This window comes from Amblyomma mixtum, chromosome 7 (genome assembly GCF_055824585.1).
Source record: "Amblyomma mixtum isolate Tamu chromosome 7, ASM5582458v1, whole genome shotgun sequence".
Classification (NCBI taxonomy): Eukaryota; Metazoa; Arthropoda; class Arachnida; order Ixodida; family Ixodidae; genus Amblyomma; species Amblyomma mixtum.
The window spans coordinates 78478301-78500462 of NC_143018.1; the positions used below are offsets into that span (position 1 = coordinate 78478301).

The window sequence follows — 22162 nt, forward strand, 5'->3', positions numbered from 1 at the left end:
TGCACACCAGGCTCCTGGGAAGGTCTGGCTGCCGCAGCAGCCGCGGCCGCCGCGTAGGACCGCGGCACGACGCAGTCGGAGGACGGGTGGTCGCCTCCGTACCTCTTGCATACCGGCTTGCAGTTGGCGCCGATGTGTCCGTACGCGCCGCACCGGCCGCAGCGCACCGCCTTACACGTAGCGCCGAAGTGGCCCTCGGCGCCGCACCGGGAACAGACGCGTTTCATGCCTCGGTATTCAATCATGGCTCGAACACCGGCCACCGTCAGGAAGTTCGGCGGAGCCCGGGTCATCTCGAGCTTCACCAGGCGCGTCCCGTTCCCGATGCGGTTCCTGGACTGGAAGGCGACCTCGGTGATGGCGCGCACCTTCCCGTACGGTTGGAACGCCGCGGCGAGGTCCTCGTCGCTGACGCACGGGGGAAGACGGAAAACCGTCACGTGCACCACTGGAACCCCCATCTGCTCCAGTGGCACCTCCTTTCCGGCGATGAGCAGCGAGCCCAACGCCACCATTTTCGCTGCCTGCGCCATGGAAGCCACGGCCGCCAGGAAACGTAAACCACCAAGGTGCTGCAAAAAATTCAGGGGGCACTTTGACTGTCTAAAGTGGGTAGAGGCGGAAGCGTTTTCCGCACCACCTTCGCTGTTTCTGTGGCACCGGTGGCGTCACATATAATTGAGTACTAATTACCAAGTGATGACAAATCACTAATTAATGGTTAATCACTGATTAATGCCTGAATACTAATTAACTGCTAATTAATGATGCTTAAGCTTCGCCTTTAGGAGTGGAACGCGACAGCGCGTTGTAGCGCTTCCAGGGAGTCCACGGAACACCACCCGTTCAGCGCGATGCCTTGCCCTTTGAACGCAACGCTTTTTGAGGAAAGGAAATGGCGCAGTAATTCTCTGTCATCTCGGTGGACACCTGAACCGCACCGTAGAGGAAGGGAGGAAGTTGGAGTGAAAGAAGAAAGACAAAGATGGCCCGTAATGAAGAAAATGAAAATTGTATTTGAGGAAAGGAAATTACGCAGCAACTGTCTGACATATCTCGGTGGACACCCGTCAAAATTCAGGAGGGGGGGGGGGGGGGTGCACTTTTTTGACCTAAAGTGCGGTCACTGATGTGTGGTTAAGATGTTAAGCTTCGCCTCTAAGAGTGGAACGCGACAGCGTCTTGCAACGCTGCCAGGGAGTCCATAGAACGCCATCGCCCATTCGGTTCTACGCCTCGCTCGTCAGTAAATTGGTTTTTGAGGAAAGGAAATATATCTGTCTCTCATTTGTCGGTGGACACCTAAACCTCGCGGGAAGGGAATGGAGGAGGATGAGAGTGAGTGAAGACACCGTATTCACTAGACGCGCCTTTGTTCATTCCAAACCATCGAGCTGGCATGGCGGAGTGGATAGCATGCTTGTCTCTCACGCCGAAGACCGGGGTTCGATTCCTGAGCTCGACCAATTTCTTAATCGGTTTTATTTATTTATATGGCCTGACTATTAAAGATAATTAGGCTAATTGGGTGATTGAGCAATTAACTAAGCTCAGTCCCACTTAAATGGAGCATCACTATACGATCGCTTCAATTGGTTGCATGGTTACTAGCCAAAGTACAATTGGCCCCGTTTGAAATTCGCGCACTGTGACGTCACGACCGTTTCCACCAACTGAAAAGCGTGACATTTTCTGTCGACAACTGCTGCTTACAACGATGAGACATTAAAGGCTTCCGCCTTAATATGTCAGCCCCCCGACTCCGAGCACCTCCTCGAGCAGGTCGATGAGGCGATCGGCCGGAACAGGTTCCGGCACAGTAAACAAAAAGCATTGCGCCTTTGTGGGGCGCACTGCAGGGCAGGGTCTCTCCATCGCGACGGTGCCCGGCTCACCACGGCAGGAGCGCGGCGCCGGGCAGCAGGACGGCAGGCAGGACCTCCGGGACGCTGGATCCGGGGGCCCGCCTGGACAGGAAAAGCTCGATGATCCGCTGGCTCGACGGGCAGCGTAACGGCATCCGCGCACCGTACGAGACTTAAAAAGATTTAACGAGACTCTGTAAGCCCTCCTACGCGACCGGCATGCAAGCGCCGGTTGGTCTCCAAAGGAGTCACAAAAAATAACTGCTGCCAGTGCCTTCTCAATGTTTATCAAGATATCAGTCGCTGTGCGTTTGATAATGCACGGAATTATAAGTTCCGATTTCTAATAACGCGTCCAAAAAGCACATAAATGCCACGATACACTTCGTTGTCATACGTGATCTCTTAGAGGCTTCGCGCACAGGGGCCCGGGGGAGAAGCGCTGCGTTCAAAGGGCAAGGCATCGCGCCGAACGGGTGGTGGCGTTCCTCCCTTCCTGTACGGTGCGGTTCGGGTGTCCACCGAGATGACATTAGGCTCGTAAACATTTCATGCTTACTCTACTCTCGGTTACGGGAGAGGCAGAGATTTTTCTTTCTCTAAGTAGCAACAATATCAAAAACAAAATATAAAAAAATTGGCTGTTGCTTAGCTTGGTTAAGCCTGGTAATTGCGATGCAATACGTGGTTCTGCTATTGTACCGCTTGTGGTGATGCTCTGGTTATGCTTATGCTAGTATGGCTATGGTGATACTCTTGGCTGTGCTATGTTTAGGCGCCATCTCATGGGCTTGACGAGAAGAGCGCAGTCAGCCCGCGGCCGTGGCTATGCGCCGCGCAAGGCAACGGCGTGAGATGCGGCCCCATTTTTAAGCAGATGGTATGACGTCACATAGCGCGCAGCTCCCCTGGTGAGAGGAGCGGGAGTCAGGCCACGGCCGTGGCTATGCGCCGCGCAAGGCGACGGTGTGAGATGGCGCCCCGTTTTTACACAGATGGTATGACGTCACATAGCGCGCAGTGCCCCCTGTGAGAGGAGCGGGAGTCAGGCCGTGGCTATGCGCGGCGCAAGGCTTGGCGTGAGATGGGGCCCCGTTTTTACACAGATGGTATGACATCACGCAGTGAGGTCACGCAAAAGGTCAAGCGTGGCTATGCGGCCGCGACACGGCACGGGCTGAGGTGGTAGCGAAAGTAGTATTGCTTCGCAATAAAAGTTACCGAAGGCGCGTAGAGTCGTCGCGCAGCGGCGATTGGTAGCCATGCGTGACCTGTAGACGCGGCGCGCAGCGTTCCAGGACGCTTTCAGCCGTTGCGCAGCGGCGGCCGGTAGCCACGCGTGACCTGTAGACGCGGCACACAGCGTTCCAAGATGCTTTCAGTCGTCGCGCAGCGGCGGCCGGTAGCGACGCGTGACCAGTAGACGCGGCGCACAGCGTTCCAAGATGCTTTCAGTCGTTGCGCAGCGGCGGCCGGTAGCCACGCGTGACCTGTAGACGCGGCGCGCAGCGTTTCCAAGACGCTTTTAGTCGTTGCGCAGCGGCGGCCGGTAGCCACGCGTGACCTGTAGACGCGGCGCAGAGCGTTCCAAGATGCTTTTAGTCGTCGCGCAGCGGCGGCCGGTAGCCACGCGTGACCTGTAGACGCGGCGCACAGCGTTCCAAGACGCTTTCAGTCGTCGCGCAGCGGCGGCCGGTAGCCACGCGTGCGCATTGAGCAGCGGCGCCGCGGTCCTTTCATTGCATGGTCGTTTTATGCGTAAGCAATACTGCGCAAGGTTTGGAGCCGTCGCGTAGCTCCCGGCAGTGGCCACGGTTGACCTTTAGCAGTAGCGAGGTCTGAGATATGCAGCGCCGTTGCCATAGCAACCGGCGTCACTACATAAAGAAATGGCTGAAGCTTAGCTTAGGTTAGGCCTAGTCAGATGCGAAGCATATTGTCGCCGAGTTGCATATCGAGCACGCCGCTTGGCTAGACGTTCTTCACGCTCTTCATCAGTCTCTGTACCACGCCGCAACTTTTGCTTCTCATTCCAACGAGCAGCCCTGTCTCCAGGAGGCATCTCTATCCCGTGTACGCCTAGCAGAGGCAGGCGCACCCCCTTGCATACCGCCGCTTCAGCATCACGTGTTCACTACAGCGCACCTAGTGGCAGAAGCAGGAAACACATTGGTCGCGACGCCTCGCGCGACGGCGCGAGCTGGGGCCCCGTTTCTCCTATGTCGTTAAGTCACGCATCACGGGGTCCTCCTTGGTCGCGACGCCTCGCGCGAGAGCGCGAGCTGGGCTCCCGTTTCTCATCTGCTGTGACGTCACGCACCACATGGTCATCCTTGGTCACGACGCCTCGCGCGACGGCGCGAGTTGGGCCAATACCTCCTGGGCCCCCGTTTTTCGTCTGCTGTGACGTCACACATCACGTGGTATGACATGGAGGTCAAGAAAGGTCAATGGTAAAGACACCGCCGCGCTCGAGGAGCTGGGTTGGGCTATTTTAGTATGCTTCGCATAAAAATCTCTCCCTCTCCAGTAAGCGAGAGTAGAGCAAGCATGAAATGTTGATGGGCATAACACATTGGTTGTAGATGGTACTAATGAAAATCTTGAAATGGGTCTAGTGTTCAACACACCACACCACACATACTGTGCACTGGTCCATGTGGACGCAATCGTTTCCTGTGTGTGTCTGGGGAATCTCTTCCGCTCTGCCTCGTCAACTGTATCCGGTTTCTGTTTGCCTTTCATCTTTGTAATCGTTGTTTTCATTCCTCGGTTATTTGTACCACTTTGCCTATGTGACACTGGTGGCGTCACCACTGGATTACTTCACACATAATTGATGAGGAAGTAATGACAAATTAGTAATTAGTGACTAATTACTGAATAATGACTAAATACTAATTACCTGCTAATTAATGACGCTTAAGCTTCGCCTTTAGGAGAGGAACGCGACTGTGTGTTGTAGCGCTACCAGGCAGTCCACGGAACGCCACCACCCGTTCGGCGCGATGCCTTACCCTTCGAACGCGACGCTTTTTGTGGAAAAGGAATTACGCAGTAATTCTCTGTCATCTCAGTGGACACCCGGCGGACGCGTCTTCGCCAAATGCAGCCGGCACAGCGCGCTAGCGCGCTATTGGCTGCCGTAGTGCTTTGACGCACTTCCGGCGCAATTCTGTTTTCGGTTTCAAAGGCTCCCTTAGGGGTCAAGAAACATTTTGAATATAAAATTTAAAATTAATAAAAAGACTGAGGAGGTATAAAAAAGTGCTGTCGCCGTCGCGGCGATGACAGCTGACAACTGGGTTAAACAAAATGGCGCCGCCCACGTCGCCCAACACGCGCTGCGCTGATCTCCGCGCGCTTGCGCCACTTGCCGCCCTGTGGTTTGCACCGTTAAGTATAGTTAAAGTCATGCTAATCCGTGCGCCGTGCCTATTCTAGCTGTTGTTTGAAGCTAGTGTAAAGCCTTCGATTCTGCTCTGTCGTTCCTGCCTTCGCGCTGCTGATCTCCCAGCGCTGACCATTGGGCTCTCCAACCATGCTGTCGCAAATCGCTGTGCGTGAAATAGTGGGTTGCTGCGTATCGCCTGCGCCCTGTTTCGTTTGCTCATTATTAGTATCAGATTTTTTTGTTGTGATTTACAAGATGCTAGCCGGCTCGACGACTGTGTTCGACTTGGCCGCGGCTGGTTGTAGTGGCTTACAGTGGGATTAAGTAACATCGCGGCGGCTAGCGCGGCCACTAGATGTACCGAATGAGTAGTTGGCAAGAAATGTGTTAAATTGTGCGGGCTTCTGCATGACATGACGTGACGCTGTACTGCAACGCCAAAAATTTCATCGGTATCTCCATCAGCAATTATGTCCGCGGATCACAGCAATGCCGCCTTTCATAATACATACTTCAGCAAAGGGCAGCATAGATGCAGAAGGAAACAGGTGTCTGTCTCCTTTTTTAAAATTTTTTAGAGTGTATTCTGTCGGACGTCAATAGTAGCTAAAAACTTCATACAAGCACGGCACAAGGCCATCAAGCCAAATGACCTAGGCTGATGTATCTGCCAGTGCAGACTGAAAGCTTGCTTGCTAAGCATTGATCCATATGTGCGTCTGGAAGCTGGACCGAAACTATGGCAAGGGTGTAGGGCCTACCATGATACAGCTGCTGTTTGTAGCAACATAGGTCATCCTGAGAGTCAATGCAATTGCAGTTTTTTGCAGGAAGAATAATAAGCAAGCACAAGTATGCATTTGATATCTTGTATTTGATGTGCACATGAATTGATGGGCCGAGGACATTCAGTTTGACACAATAGAAAGTTTTGAAGGGAATGTCAGTAGACTGAAACAACGCCAGGCGAATGTTAAAGCATTTCTGATGCTGATGCAGGCAGCTCACAGTGGCACACAGAGTGTTAGAGGTGGAGCCAATGGAATGAACGACACATGTTCGTAAGTGCACGAGACACCCAAATGACCAGCAGTTGGGAGATTGTGGAGTTTTTGAAGGGCAGCACTGCGAAAGTGCTTGGGAACAATGAGGAGGAGGTCGGCGCCAGCAGGGTTAATGTCATGGTGGTATAAAGTGTCACCGCAGAGGACAAACTGGTATGAAGAAGGGGCAGTCTCAAGGCGGTCGATAGTACTGTGTAGCTCGGCATCTTGGCGCTGCTCTTCGTCAGTGTGAGTAAAGGAAGAGAGTGCAAACAGGTAAGCATTGCAGCCACCGCCAGAATTGCTCAGTGTGCCACCGAGATAACGGGAAAAGCAGTCATCATCTGCATGTAGGTGACCAGACTTATAGACCCTGTGTAGTAATACTCTTGCAGACGTAAAGCCCAAAACCCTAGCCACCTACTGGGGACTTTGAGAGAGGAAAGCTAACTGGGTCATAGTGGCTGTGCTGTGACAGTAAAAGGACGGCCATGTAAATACGGGTGAAATTTCGTAATGACCCACACTAAAGCTAAGCACTCACATTTTGTGATCAAGTAATTGCACTGTGTGATGGAGAAGAGCTGGCTTGCATTGGTGGTGACACAATAGGGCCCTAATTGGCACTGAAAAAGTACAGCGCTGATTTCATGACCGCTGGCATCAGTGTGGAGTTTGGTAGGGGCATTCACATTGAAGTGTGTCAAGACCAATGAGGTGGTGAGCTTAGCGATAAGCACGACAAAGGCATTTGCTGGGCTTGGTCCCCAGGAGAAAATTGCGTCTTTTTAAAGAGGATTGTTGAGGGGGCGTGCAATTTCGGCAAAGCCAGGCACAAATCGACAAAAGTGTGAGCATCAGGAAGCTGGGCACGTTGTTACAGGAATGGGGCAGCGGGAACTTCTTCGCAGCTTGAAGCTTGGTTGGGTCAGGATGAACATCATTAGCATTGACTAAACGTCCTGAGATTGTAACGTGACGTCATGTGACACGGCACTTAGACGCGTTGAGCTGGAAACCAGCCTGATTAAAAAGAGAGAGGACCAAAGGTCAACGATGTGAGAAGAAAAGGTAGGGGAAAACACAGTCATGTTGTTGAGATACCAGAGGGCGGAGTGGATGGCCAAAAAATCCAAACTTAGTATGAGGTCATGGGCACAGGTCTTCAAAATGGGAACTGTTCTGGAATACTGTGGCTAGCTATGTGGACCGAAGCGGTATATACATAGCCGCTCTACAGTAGGCATGCTGCCATCTGCGACATGCACACAGGATGTTGCAGGCGTGAGAACTTTGTGCAGACAATGGTGAAGGGCAGCACTCATCACAGATATGTCTGCATCAGTGTCATTAAGTGTGTACAGAGAAACACCGTTGACAGCAATATCTAATAAGGTCAGTCTGTGAGTGGGTAGAAGGTTTCTAGGTCAGGGCGTTGAGGCAGCATCGCCTTTGGGGGCTACCTCATCTAGTTTTCCAGAGTGCAGCAGTTGTATGGGACAGCAGCCAAAAGGGGAGATGACTGAGATGAGTGAGTGTGACGGGCATGCAGAAGGCAGATCCACAAGCTTCTGCCTCACGACAGCCTAAATCGACATGACATGAAGTGTGGTCTCTATGGTGGTTGGTAGCGGTGTTATAGGCACAATGGACCATTTTAGTCACTGTGTCCGTGACTTTGTGAGAGTCCAAGCTCCTCAATGGGAGGAGAGCCAGAGCAGAACTAGAGAGCTGGAGTACTGGCGGCAGTGTCAGCAGCTGGTGGTGAGGTGTTGAAAGGCAGTATTGGGTGTCGACCAAAGAGCAGATAGAAGGGACAGTGTCCAGTGGTGTCATGCTATGGGACGTGTCAGGTAGTCGCCATCTCACATGGGCAGAAAAGGGCACATAGGAATGTAAACGGCAGCTTCAGGAGGGAAGCGGGAAAATTTCACTGAGAGTAGGTGAGTTGAGCTGGTGAGATGTTCAGAGCAGAGGGAAGGTCCAAGCGAAGAAGGCCAGTAGAGCAGCCAGTAAGGGCAGAGTGGGCTCTTCAGAAGCAAGACTGCCATTGCCGGTGCGCACTGTGGACGAGGCAGCTGGTGTCACTACTTTCTTGAAGCGGTGATGAACCGAGGAACTGAGAATGAATAGTTGGGCACTGGTGTCAAAAAGAGCACAAACATCCTTAAAGGGACACTGAGGAGAAATTGAAGTTGACTTGTATCGACAGAATACCCGCTCCTGATTACAAAAACGCCACTCATACTGACAACAACACTCTTGTAACGTAGAAAAGAGCAAGAACCAAAATACAGATATCGCTGCCACAGGCCAAACTCGCAAGTACAAGCGTGATGATGTCATAGGACAAAACAGTGCTGCTAGAACCAATGGTTCCAGCAACACTACGACACGAGAAGCCACGAATCACTGAGGCGCAGCCAATGCATGCGCAAATCTCCTTGACATCGCCAGATGGCGCCACGTACCCGGAAGCTATGCGCGCGCCTGCAGCATCGGGACCAATCAGCGCCTGCTCACCGGCGGTAGGCGGGCTCCCGGTATTCCGCTAACGGTAACAAGGTACACGGTATGCTAAAGGTGTTTATTTGCGAGAACTTCGTCGACGATTTCGAGAACGGGATCCATCGTAACGCCTGTGCTAACGTAAACGAAGCGATGGTAGAGACGGCCGCAATAGCCAATAGATGCCTTCAACGTGCGGCTTGCGGTAGCTTTCTTTTCGGCTGCTGCTAGGCCGCACTGCTGGCCGCCAGAAATCACGGAGTCTGCGTTACATCATGTGCACGTCATGTTTCACGTCACTTAGTCCTGTGTCGTCATAAGAGAATCCCAAGTTTGAATCAGAATGGCGGGAAAAACTTTTTCAACTTCGAATCCAAATTTCTTAGAAATAAATGCATCTTTCGCTGCCGGCCTAGTGGCAACAAAGCCATGAAATGCCGAACTATCGGATTTTGCTATAAAAAAAATATTAATCGAGCTCTCCTCACTGTCCCTTTAAAGACATGTGCAGTTGGTCCCGACTGTGGAGTGAACTGTGAGCCATGAAAAAAGCCCTAGTGGCTTTTGGCGCCTGGAACATTTTGTTAATGCTACGGCTTAATTTGTGCCCACGTTTTGTCTTCCTGCTGGATGCTGTTGCTGGACGCCCAGGTGGAACACGTCTTGAGCCTCTTGGTAAGCCAGGGCGGCGTCTTGCCAGGCTTGTTGGTTGCACTTTGATTACTCTGCCACGCCTCCTGTCTACTGCTGAAGAGACCTTCAGCTTCAGCAGTAGAGCATGTGCAGCACTGCTTGTGTTCACGTTTTTGAGCTGGGCTGTGACTGCATCCAGCAGAGCAGCATACACATCACTGTCCTCAGCCAGTTTGTGTACACGTCGCAGCTCCTTTTCTAGGGCGCAGTACTTGGCCTCCATGTCCTGCAATTGATATTTAATGAAAATAGTTATGATATGGTGAGAATACCTCTACAGGTATGCTGATTCAGTGAATCAGGCATAAAATTTTGATATGCTGTGTACATAGTTCTGTACAAAACAGAAAGCTGATGGGTATAGTTTTTGTGCTGTGCACCATATTATGCAAATTACACTTCATCTCACAAGATGTTTGCAGCACTGTGAAAAGCAGCAATACCCTGACCCTTTCAGGACCATACGTGCCTATTATTGTGGCCTGGGCCAAGAGGACCACCATTGCCTATTATAGTGTGCATGATCCTGATTGGTCCAGGGAACCGCTGCCTTTCACAGTGCTGCAAACATCTAGTGAGACAAAGTATAGGAATGACCTGAATGTTCTTTCTTTTATTGGTCGCATGTTTTCTTTTTTTCTCACTTTGGGCATCATCATTTTTAGCACCACTGTTTCTCTTATCATTCCACTTGGAAAGATCAAGCTGGACAGCCATTTCGCCTAGGTTGTAATGCCACTTTTCACAGAATTTTGATAAGGGTTGCATTTTAGACCATGGGGAAACACATAAAGCACAAAAAATCCTTCAGATCTTCCTGATAAAGAAGCACACATATTCTTGTGTGGGTACACCCTCTATAACAATGACAGATAAGAAATCGAATTTTGGATAATTTTTGTGTTTATTTCTCAACCTGACTTTGGCACATTCATGGCTGTGCTAGTGACTGGCACCCTTCTAGTTGTTAGTCCAACCATTGTGCTACCCTCAGTTTAGTGCATTATTTTTTAACGTGATAGTTTTAAAAGCCCTGTTCTGCAGAAAAACCTACCATTGCCAGCCTTAAGAGCGAAAAATCAGAAGCATAACTCTCCTACAAGTGGTAGTTAGGTGACATGGTCATGCACTCATCGATTTCTGGGCTGTATGAAGTCACAACACAGCATGGCAGAAGCTGCCAACTAGGACTTGTCATTCAAGACTGGGAGGTGAGGTGGCAATTGAGAGCTCCAGGACCCCTCGGCGAAGAGTAAGGCATGCTACTCCTAGGCCACAGAGGCACATCCATGTGGCTTGGTCAAAGCAGTGGTTTACACGTATCTATGCGGGTAGTTTTTACATAATTTGGTAACTTATGACTGTATGCTAATGAATATGTGCGAGATATCAGATGCATATGTGAAGGAATTATTAATTAAACAACCTGCAAGAGAAGCCACAGAGAAGAGCTGTCAGTGCTACGCTATTGCATCATAGCCTTAAAGGCAGAGCTTAAGTGCCCCCCCACTCTGTTTATTTATTTAAATATATGTAAATAAGATAGTTCATCTCGATAAAAATGCCCATTATGTAATGTACGCAGATGACACTAGTTTATTGTTTTAAAATAACAACTGTGAGGATTTAACTAATCAAGCTAATGACACATTGTACAAAACAAATTCATGGACTCAAGGCAATAGTTTAAAACTTGGCCTTAATAAAACCAAAGCTGTCCTATTTCACTCCTATTTCACGGTTATGCTGTGTCCTTTGTTCTGAGTGGGGGAGACAGGCATGTTTCTACAGGCTTTGCCTTCCTGTCCACTGCAGCCTTGTAAGAAATGAGCACCAATTCCGGCTTTATCTACTATCTATATAATCTACAGTATATAATAGAACCTGTTCACATCCCCTTTTTTTCTTTTAGAATATTCTTTGTAGCCAGGAAATGAACTCGGCCATATTATTCTCACGATGATGACATTCTGATGGTCATAAAGCTAAAAAAATTGATATGCTGCTACAATTGCTCATTGCAGTAGTTGAGAGGATTAATACTGAACTGTACCTGAGGCTTCTCATTCAGCTCTGGAAGTGGCCCTGGTGGAGATTTCGGCAGCTGGCACACATCTTCCATTGCCTCATCGCTGCATGTGGACGTGGAAGCTTCTGGAGTCGCATCCACACAGCCTGCTGACATCATTGGTAGAAAAAACTCTAGCTGCAGGCAGCGGTCTCCCAACGCCAAGTGTCCCAGCTGTCGGCGATCTTCAGGGGTCAGCTCTGGGCTGTTTGGGAAGAAGCCACCGAAGGCTTTCTGCACAGCAGCCTGGTGCTTGCAAAAAGCACCTTGGCTGCCTATCCAGCAGCTGCAGGTTCCAATGTCGGCGTCCACTTCGTAGGAGCCTGTGCCAGAAGAGCAAGGCACACTATACAAAGTGCCATCTAGCTGCACTATTGACTGGGCAAAATCGCTTGGCAGCTTCTGCAGCAGGTGCTGAAATGCAACACGGTGAGAGGCATCTCGATTGTGAGCATGCCTTAGCAGCCGTGCCTCCAAGTAGCTCTCCCATGTTGTGATGGTGAAGTCGACTAGGGCTACTGCATTGTAGGCTTTTGTGCGGCAGAGAACAACATCTTTCAGAATGCGGATGGACGCCTCGGAATAGTTGTTCGTATTGTGCCCCCTAGTCATTGTGCCTGCACAGTGAAGGAGCACCCATTCTTGCTCATTGTTCAGAAAGGTATTCACCCTCTTCACAAAAGCTTCATGCTTCAAACAGCGGAGTTCTTCCTTTGATTTCTGGAGCTGCTCTGCTGTTTTCCCATACAGAATCTGAAACCGGAACACAAAAAGTATATCAATCAATCAATCACCTTTATTTCCTTTGAGAAGGAGGAGCACGGGACTAAAAGCTCGGAGAGCTTGACGAGGTCCCGACCACTTACTAGTCAGCAAACAGCAAGATGACAGCCAGTCATACATCAAAGTTCCAAAATAGACAAGTATCAAAGAGTATGCAGCAATACACACTTAAAGTGGCAAATGCAAGAGAAACAAACAAAAATGCCGGTGCAAATAATTAACAGTATAAAAAGAAGCTGTTGCGAACAAAATGGAATTCTTATTTTAGTCCTGCAAAAAAACAAGTTGGCAAAAGCGTTTGACGATATTGTTTGGTTACAGGTAGGATCAAACTCCACTCGGTTTAGTAAATTTATGATGAACTCACTTGTGAATAAAAGGTATTTACCCCAAACAGGGCTAGACTGATCAGACAAGCAATTTCCTGTCATATGAACACACTTAATACTTAAATATTCATAAAAGGTTTCTGAGGGCTACATCAATTTAAACTGCGAAGAAAAAATTTTCTTAAAAATCTGATTGATGGCACCACATGTAACAAACTGCACAAATTTGTGTGGGCAAGAAAAAAGGAAAATAATAGTGCCCAGTCTGCACCGCCTAAGCCACAATGGGCTTTGTGACAAACTGTAGTCGGATACAGCTCAAGAACACAGTGGCAAACACCCCTCAAAGGAAGTCCTTAATGGCAATGATCGATTATTGTTACATCACTGTTAATCCCATTTGATGGGCCCATCTGCCATTCACCTGTGATTTCAAGCTACGTAAGCACCCACACTCTATGCCATTCGGCAGAGGGCCTCCTTTGAAGGGCATTTTTCATTGCATTCTTGAGCTGTATCCAACTATAGGTAACTTGCATTCATGAAGAATAGTTGGTCTGAAACCGTAAATAAATCAAACATTTTGAAAATGAAAGCTTTTGAAAATGAAAAAAAAGCAAATGAAAGCTTTTGCATTACCTGCTGGAAAGCCCTCATGAAGTGACGCCGCTCATCTTTTGGCACATGGTTTTGCGCAGAGGTCAGCCAACGCCACTCGGCCTGCAACACGTGGAAATGGCAGAGTAGCTGCCTTGCGCTGGGCCATGTTGCGTGCAACGCATCTTTTTCCGGCCTGGAATTGTCCGTCATGAACAAAGCTGGAGCCTGTAAAGAGAACCAAAATCCACCAAAAGCATGAACCAACATGCTGATGCACTCAGATGCAACACTGCATTACAACATCATGTCCATAATGGTTAACTTGCTTCCCTGTTTTTTTCATGAAGAATTTGAGGGACAGTCAAACTCCATATCTCCATACAGTGTTAATGGCTCCCGTCTGTGGCTCCTCGTTCATGTACATGCAGTTATTTGCTAATCCTTTAATTCCTGCTTTTGTTATTTTGCACATGCTCTTTAGCATGCAGTTGTGAGCTGTCACATTTCATGAAAGACCACGTGATGTGATGCCCTGATTTAACCATGCCATACGAACCTGCCTGCCTAGAGCAGCTTGTCTGATTTGGGAGCCAAGGCTTCCGGGTTGAATTCCCATTTTACCCTTCCATCTGAGTTTGCAGCTCCTGCCAGTTTTACCATGTTGTGGTCATGTGACATTACACTACCTGCAAACCAATCGATGGCAGGCCATGTCACCTGCCATCTACCCACCTCCCAGAAGCATGCCCATGATTTTTCGCTCACAACACTGACCAGATTTTCACAGGATGGGGCTGTCAAATAGATATGCTGGCCATACTATTGCAAGAGAATTGGAAAAAAAAAATGTATGCCTACTTTTGGCATGTACATGTGCCTCTGGATGACAGGTTGGTAAATAGAACAGGCACCAATAACTCAAGCTTACAACATTGCAGTGTGGCATATAGAAATTTTGTAGACATTAACACCAAAGCTAACCAGCACTTTGATACTTTAGACGTGTATACAAAGGCAGTGAGTACTGTTGCCAATTAACTCAGATTTTGCGGAGGTTGGTAAACATATATCTGGGTAGACCCCATTGCAAACATTGTCTTATCAGAATGGTCACATTTTTTATCAAGGATAGGCCTTATATATTCAAGAACATATCCCACTGCACAAAATGTTCGTTTCTTACCTATGTGACCTCTAAAATCAGGCAGTGGAGAAGGTGTACTCTACTCCAAAGAAAAAGGAAGCATTCTGTGCTCGTGGAAGGATAGCGAAAGGATGTATATGCAGCTAATTATGCACATGCTGAAAAGTAAGCTAAGCATTCGTGTAGAATCAAGAAGCCCTGATTCAGCAATAATTTGCAGCAATTCCTAGGAGTAAAGCAAGAACAAGTTGGTGGAATAGCTCGAAGCATGTTTTTCTTTGCACTATGTTTCCTTATTGAACTTCTGTGGTGGAAACTTACTTTGGAAGAGAGAAAGCAGTCAAGAAAGTGCATAGTTTAGCTTTGAACTAAAAAAAATGCAAACTTGGACTTGCAGCTGTTTGTTTGTTTTGTGTACTGGCCCTTATCCTAATCTTGCTTTCCAAAAAAGTTGGTAGCTGTTCTCCTGACATGTTTCAATTCTTTTTAAATTTTTATAAGCAAGTATACCTGAAGATTACTACAAAACACTGCCCATCTTTTGCAATGGGTTTTACAAACCCAACTTCTGCAGGTGTATATGTTTCTATACATGATACTGTACCATTCCATCACCACTATCAAAGTTCCTGATAATAATAAAGTTATCTGCACTTAATGAGGAATGTTCAGAAAAGAAACTGAAGGTCTTCACAACACAGCATGATTAACAGTTGAGTCATATCCGACTTTTCGTGACCCTATAAACCAAACCACGCCGAGCTTTCTGGGCTCCCACTATCTTTCGAATATCGCTTAGATTCATCTGCAATGCCTCGAGGATGCCATCTAACCATCACTTTTGCTGCCTACCCCCTTCTCGTGTGTTCCTCAATCTTTCCCAGTATCAAAGTTTTCTCCAGCGACTGCCTCTCTTCACATCAGCTTTAACTTTAGAATTTGACCTTCCAGTGAGCAGTTAGGGTCACTCGACTGATTTGTCTTCTGGCAGTCCAAGCAACTCTCACGAGTATCCACCAGCACCACAATTCAAAAGCGTCAATTCTTCAGCGGTCAGCCTTCTTCACAATCCAACTCTCGCATCCATACATTACAACAGGAAAAAACCATAGCACAAATTATCTGGATCTTTGTTGGCAGTGTGATGCCTTCACTAGGGGGTCAAGCACGATTGACACTAATATTTAAAATGAGTTGTGGGAAGTTTAAGAAAGCAAAGCAAGGCTCACTGAAGTAGCATTGCTAAGCCATTCACACTAGCAGTAGCTTTGTTATGCTGCTAGTCACTGTTGCTGTGACTGCCCCAAGGCACTGACCAGTGTCAATCTCCCAGTACAAAATTTTTCAAAAAATGAACCTTATTTGCATTTGCTTATAATTCAATAAAGCAACATACCGGGCTGGTTCCAAAGCATGTTGGATATTGGTGCTTCAACAGCTGGAAGGCCTGCTCGTACCCCAGCGTTGTTTGCGAGCTGTGTATCAGAACTGCTATTGGTATAGCTCCAGCTTTTGTTGCTGTCAACAGCACCGTTATGGTGCTCCTGGTTTCATCACATGACGATGTGGAGTCTACAAATATAATATCTTGAGCTGACTCCAGCTGTTGGGCTCGACGCATGATGGGTGTCACTACAAGTACTGCCCAGCTGTCATCTGTGACACTTGTGAAGGTGACATCCACTCCTGCAAAGCAAACAAGCATACCATTGAACAGGCAGGAAAAGAATGGCATAAAAAGAGGCTTGTTTAGCATACGTCAATTTTTCCTTTTCTCCTTACGCCCAATAAGCAAGATTCATAACATTTTTATGTATATCTACTACAGGCTGTGAACTACAACAGTAGGGCAGAACAAAATCTATGCTGTAAACACACAAATTTTCACAAGTTATGTTTGAGCAAGACCTTGTCACTAATTTTAACTCAACACTCGTCCTCATGCAGGTGTTTCCACAGAGTGTAATGCAGCTCTGTCAAGAACATTGTTTGTATTGCTGTAAATGTTCTTTTCACTTAATGAGAGAAGCCAACATAATGTTGCTTTTGATAACGTACTGTTGTTCCAACATATTTTTTTAGATGTCTCCGCATAGGGCATTATCAAAGCAGTTTGACATTTCAGAAACAAAAAAATAGGAGGATGGTGTAAGCATTGTTTTAAGAGCAATGTGATAATGCCTTTAGCAGCGCTTTTCCATTCCACAAATTTTCGGCATCACGAGACTGGCACAAAGTTTGGCAAAGTGTTTGGAAAAAGTTGGTTTGGTTTTGGGGGGAAGCTGCAGTATCTTACAATGAACTGCGTACCATTGGAGGTACATATGTCATCAGTTAGGATCCCTATTGCAAACTAGCCTCAAAGTTGACTAGCGGAGCTAGGGATGCTAAATGGGAAGTGAAGTGATGTGACAATGCCTTGAGTGTAGCTCAAAAGACAGTTCCATTGCAGTTTAGATATGAAATAGTGTATATTTTAGCCCACACCATTTTTCTCAATTCTGGGTTACAGCGACGCCTTTCTGACCTACCGAGCTGTATACGCTTAACGTAATATCATTTATTCTGTTGCAATGTCTTGACAGCGGAGTAGTCTTTCACTGCTGTCTACCACAGCAAACATAAGCAACAAAGTGAACGACAAAGTTGTTTTCATGCAGTCTAAAAGAGGTTGTTCTTCACTCATGAAAATGACCGCTCTGGTATGATACATGACTTGAGTCTCCGCATAACTTTTTCCTGACTTTTGGCAGCGCTTCACAGAGTCTTTACTTAAATCTTATCCAGCACCTTTTATCAGCAGTGAGATCAAGGAGCTGTAAAAGTTATTGAAAATAGTCACAGATTGATTGTTGTGCATGGTGTAATGTTACCAACAGCAGTGACTCCAAAACCTGCACTTGCATATTGCTTAGAGTTGTTTGACACTGCATCTGTTAGTGCCTTGTTTACATATGGTACTTCCATTATCGTGTCTTGCATTGGTTATTTTGTTTCCTTGAAATATTTTAACCATTATAAGGATCCATGGTAGAATGAGAGAAAGAAGATGGCTGCACAGTATGTAAGGCCACTGAACAAAGGTTGAGGGGAAGCCTCAGTTCCATTTCGACAAGAGGACTTGTCTTCGCTCAGGCAAGACACCTTGCCAAAACGTTAGCTCAGCTTGCGAACTAAGGCTCCCTCTCGGCCATTTCAGTGCCCTTTAACCATTATAACTATTATAAATACCGTTACATGAGCTGTTGGGTTTAAAAAGAAAAGTGATAAAGCCCAGATCATGTCTGAAGCCAAACAGTGTCCTCATGTATTTTGCTGATAATAAACCTGATATGTTTGCACACAGAATAATACTTTCTCACCAACCTCCCAAAAATGAACGTGATGGTCTAGAATACACACACAAAAAAAAGTGCACCAAATCTTTCAAAAATAAAAGCAAAAGTCCAACACTTAGTGATACTGTCCAGAACTGTTCAAAGGTTACAGTTTTGATATGTGATGGTGTGTACTTATTAAGACTGGTAGCCGAAACAAGCTAGAAAATTTCACAGAACGATGCTCGAGCTCGTCAAGTAATGCTGCTTACCCTGGGCTGAGTACTTGGGCTTGTTTTCTTGCAGCTTTATAGATGGGTTGCCCTGTGGGCCATATTTCCTGCTCCGAAATTCCTGATGCCACCTATACACACTCCTGGGTGGTGGGTTCACCATTGAGTTTGCCTGTAAGGTGGGCCCATTGGGTTTTCCAGCAAGGATTCTCTCGTGGTGGCTTATAGCTTCAGCTGCTCCCATTCCTTCATCGAAATAGCTTTCAAAAACAGCCCTGGTTTCCTCGCTTGGTCGAAGAAGTCTAAGAGAGTCAGCTGATTGCAGGCTATGATTGTGATGTGATATCTTTACAACAGCCTGTAGAGGTGTTTCTCGGCACAAGAATGGATCATTTCTTTTTGTGTGGCGGTTCACTTTTTTAACTTTAATATCCAGCTTCGCTGGGCATGAAGTGCTGCGGCTTGATGCTTTGTCACGTGGATTATGTTGACATTTCCACACTTTGTGGAAGATCATCCTGCAAGAATAAAAAAAAAATGATATTGCACATTCTAGCAGTGCACAGGTGTATAGCTGATGTGTTGAACAGATTATACTTCGAGTCATTTTTATGAATAAGCTGGCTTGAAGAAGTTTGTTCATGGCTATAACAGGACTTTCCTTATATTTTACAAAGCAAGCAAGCCAAATTCTTTGAAATCAGTCCGCAAAGTTTCTCATCATTACATCACTCATCACATATTGATATTTTGCCTCGAAATGTTTAAAACAAGCGGTGCACAACGCTATGGCATGCATGGACAGCTGGCGACTGTCTAGAAAGCAAGCCTTCAGTGGCGGTGTTGGAGTTACAGAAGTAACAAGTGTACCCAAAGTCCTGCAAAGCCTACTGCTTGTCATCGAAGCTGTTGCGGAATTGGTGCTAGAGTGAAGATTTTTTTTTTTTTTGGAACAATAATTTTACAACAATAGGATATGCACTAAGATTTTGGGCCCATAGCCAAGGGCTAGTGTCGGGTCCATACAAAGTACAATACAATGCAACATAACTGCAGCACGCGATATCTATGGCCAGATGTGTTGGATATACCATGTAAAAATCGCGCATGTTCGTTTAAAAATGGAAGAATTTGATGAAGCCAATAATGCTCGGACTATGCACAGACGCTTGCTGCACCAACACCAGCCACTTGTGTGTATAGTGGCGAAGCCTACAACTTGTCATTGGAGCAGTGATACTGGGGGAACAATTGACATCCGCTTGATTAACCATACTGTATATGATGTAAAAATCGGTTATGGAATTCGTTTAAAACACATTCTGAAGAATTTGACCAAGGCAATAATTTATTAAATCCCCGATAGATTTTGGATCAACTCATTCTCCCCCCGCCCCCCTCTTATTTTTTAATGCATGCTCATCATGAACTGCATGGGCGATGGTACATTGAAAAACGGGACTGCTAAGATCAAAATGTGCGATAAAGACATAGGTAGTTTTTGTACGGTGGACCCCTCTAATTATATGTTACGAGGTCGCAGACTTTCTCTCTATGGAGCGCAATGCGTTCTATGTCATGAAATTTGCTCACCTTGTGCACTTGGTTTGAATCTTCTCGCAAATCCAGGAGGTGTTCGTGTTTGCGCTGTATTGCCGCACCCACATTTCTGCGGATTTTCCATCGGGCAAGTTGCAGCGAAGTACCTCCACATCAGCAGTGGATGACCCGTGATCTTTAACGCACTCTAGCGCACCGGTGACTGAGATATCATCCGGTGAAGATGTAGATTGCCCAGGTTCCGATTCATGCTCCATAGCGGCAACAGCGCATAGGTTCAGTTTAAATGGCGAGAAAAAACGCGGGCTCCGCGCTCTAAAGTTTTGGTTTCGTTTCTGTATTAGTTTACTTTATGGTGCGCGTTCATTACTCTAAATGGTATTTTATGGGCCTAATTATCTGAAGATTGTTGTTATTGTGTTAGTTTTTAAGATAATAAAGAGCTATAAATAAATTTATATAACTTAGCATTGCGACGATAGTTAACCGACGCATCGTCATCGTCATCACCTCCTATGCTCCGTCGCGTTACAGTCACTGTAGTCGCGTCCATAGGTCGCATCCCATCCTACTCTTACACGAAAATGCATGACTGCATTGCCTCTACTTTTCTGCTTCCCTTGGAAGTCCTACCACAAGTGGAAATCAGTATTGCCAGTATACCGCATGGAAGAGAGCCAAGAGAAGCTTTCCTGTGACTCGGTGACGCCAAGCTTGTTCTCTGGTGAGCTCCAAGGTGCGATGTATTTGCTATGTGAACAAGACGCATCTTGCAGAGACTTTGCCTACCCTGTCGTCCTCTTGTGCTATGAACAAGAAGGAAAAACCCATGCTTCACAGCAACGGTCTGCCCATACGTCCGCGCCCAGGTCTTTATTCAAATGTCATAGCTGAACACGATATTGCGTGTCTGAAGTAGCAGCAAACTGTGCCATATATTTGAACTGCTTACATTGCATTACTGCTAAATGTATGGACAAGGCATAGTGCGTAAATTGAGGCAGAGAGTCCATCTGATGATTGGTAGACTGGTAAAAAATGTCGGTCTTGCACCTAAAGCAAACATTCTCTTGTTCAAGATTCTTTTCTCATGATCTAGTCTCGTACATGTGAAGGAAAAACTACGTTTACGGCGCATTCATTTCCTAGAGTGTCTCTCCGTTTCCTTTCAGTCTTCCAGCAGTGATCTTTGGCAAAACGTGCTTTTACATTGCTGTTTCGGCATGGTCCAGGGTCTTAATTTTGGGCATTTTGCTGTGATAGGCGGTTAATAGTTTGGCTTCAGTCGCTCGTTAACTGCAGCGTTCGGGTGTCTGGTGTTTTAATAAGAAACACCTTGGCAACGAGTGCTTCTTTACTGCGCATAAAAAGTTACCAGGCTTTCGTCATTCTCAGGCCATGTCGTCATGCTGAAACAACAGATTGTTTTGATGGCTGTGACCCTCAGATTCTGTTCTCAATGGAAGGTAGAATTTTCAAAACTCGCATAGAAAAGTAGTTAGTAGAGAGTATTGCTATAAAATTTCTACTTAAAAAAGCCAGCACTGGTAAGCTTCAGAAGCTGAAAAAAACAAAGATTCTTGTTGTAATACTCAGTTGGCTAAAAATGTCGTGACATAAAATTAGCCATACTGTCCTGTAGTGCTCCAGTCAGCTGTGCAGAACCTTCAAACAAGGCCTCTGGTGCCCTGCAGATGAGCTTGTTTATGGAACCTCCTTATGCCTCCCTATGACTTCTTTGACCCTTCACTCTCCCCACCCCACTGACAGGTAAATCTCAATGACAACCGGATCAGTCGCAGCACGTATCGGGCATAGCCTTTCATCATATTAGAAGAATGCTTATTGTTTACTGACTGCATACAGCTTCTGCGTGAAGTGTTCCGCAACTGTCGACCCCAGCCGCCCCGCCCTAGACCAACTCGACAAACTTGTATCTGATATATCGTTGGACCTCAGTACTGCTGCAAGTTTTTATGTGTCACGACTTCCACCACCGTCCTCTTCAGCCGCTCTACCAAGGGCTGCTTCATGTTCTGGATCACCATCCCATCTCCTACATGATAGATGTTTACGGTTCAGCCGATGCTATAGTCTTGGAGCGGCTGAAGTCTGCTTATTATTTCACTGGTGCCCTGACATACTTCTCATTAGTCGATATTCACGTCACTTGAAGGAGGGGACCTGTACCAGCGCACTCTCTTGACGAGGAGAGCGATGAAAAAAGAAGACTGGACAGGAGCCGCGTGCCATGAATGCTCGGGCTCTGAGTTGGTCTCAGAGGTAGAAGAATAAAAAGCGTTTGGTTTGGGTCCTGTCTCGTAATTATGTTCCATGTGCTCTGGATCCTCTCTCTGTACCTTTAACTGCACCCTCGTGAATACAGTTGGCTTAGATATTCTCACGCTTGATGAATGTAGCAGGGAAGCAAGAAAACAGGTGAAGGCTTTCAACGGAAACTTTATACGGTCTACTTAAGTGTTCACTGAACTTGCGGTGGTTGCAACAGCAACAAATGTGCTGAGCGGTTATCAAAGATCAGACTGACCATCGCTCAGCTGTTCTGAACATAAAAGGTTGCAATGATACCTTAGAGGTAAAGAGCATATCTGCAACACCTGTGAT

General features: G+C 46.9%; 1 long non-coding RNA gene and 1 pseudogene across 1 annotated transcript; one reads left to right on the forward strand and one right to left on the reverse strand.

Annotated features, from left to right (window-relative positions):
- Positions 1 to 9364: 9364 nt before the first annotated feature.
- Positions 9365 to 16132, reverse strand: LOC149336576 (uncharacterized; annotated as a pseudogene).
- A 3969-nt stretch (positions 16133 to 20101) lies between these two features.
- On the forward strand, positions 20102 to 21848 carry LOC149336577 (uncharacterized). The gene is made up of 2 exons (XR_016284574.1): positions 20102 to 20261; positions 21308 to 21848. It is a non-coding gene; the product is annotated as an uncharacterized LOC149336577 (long non-coding RNA).
- Positions 21849 to 22162: the final 314 nt, after the last annotated feature.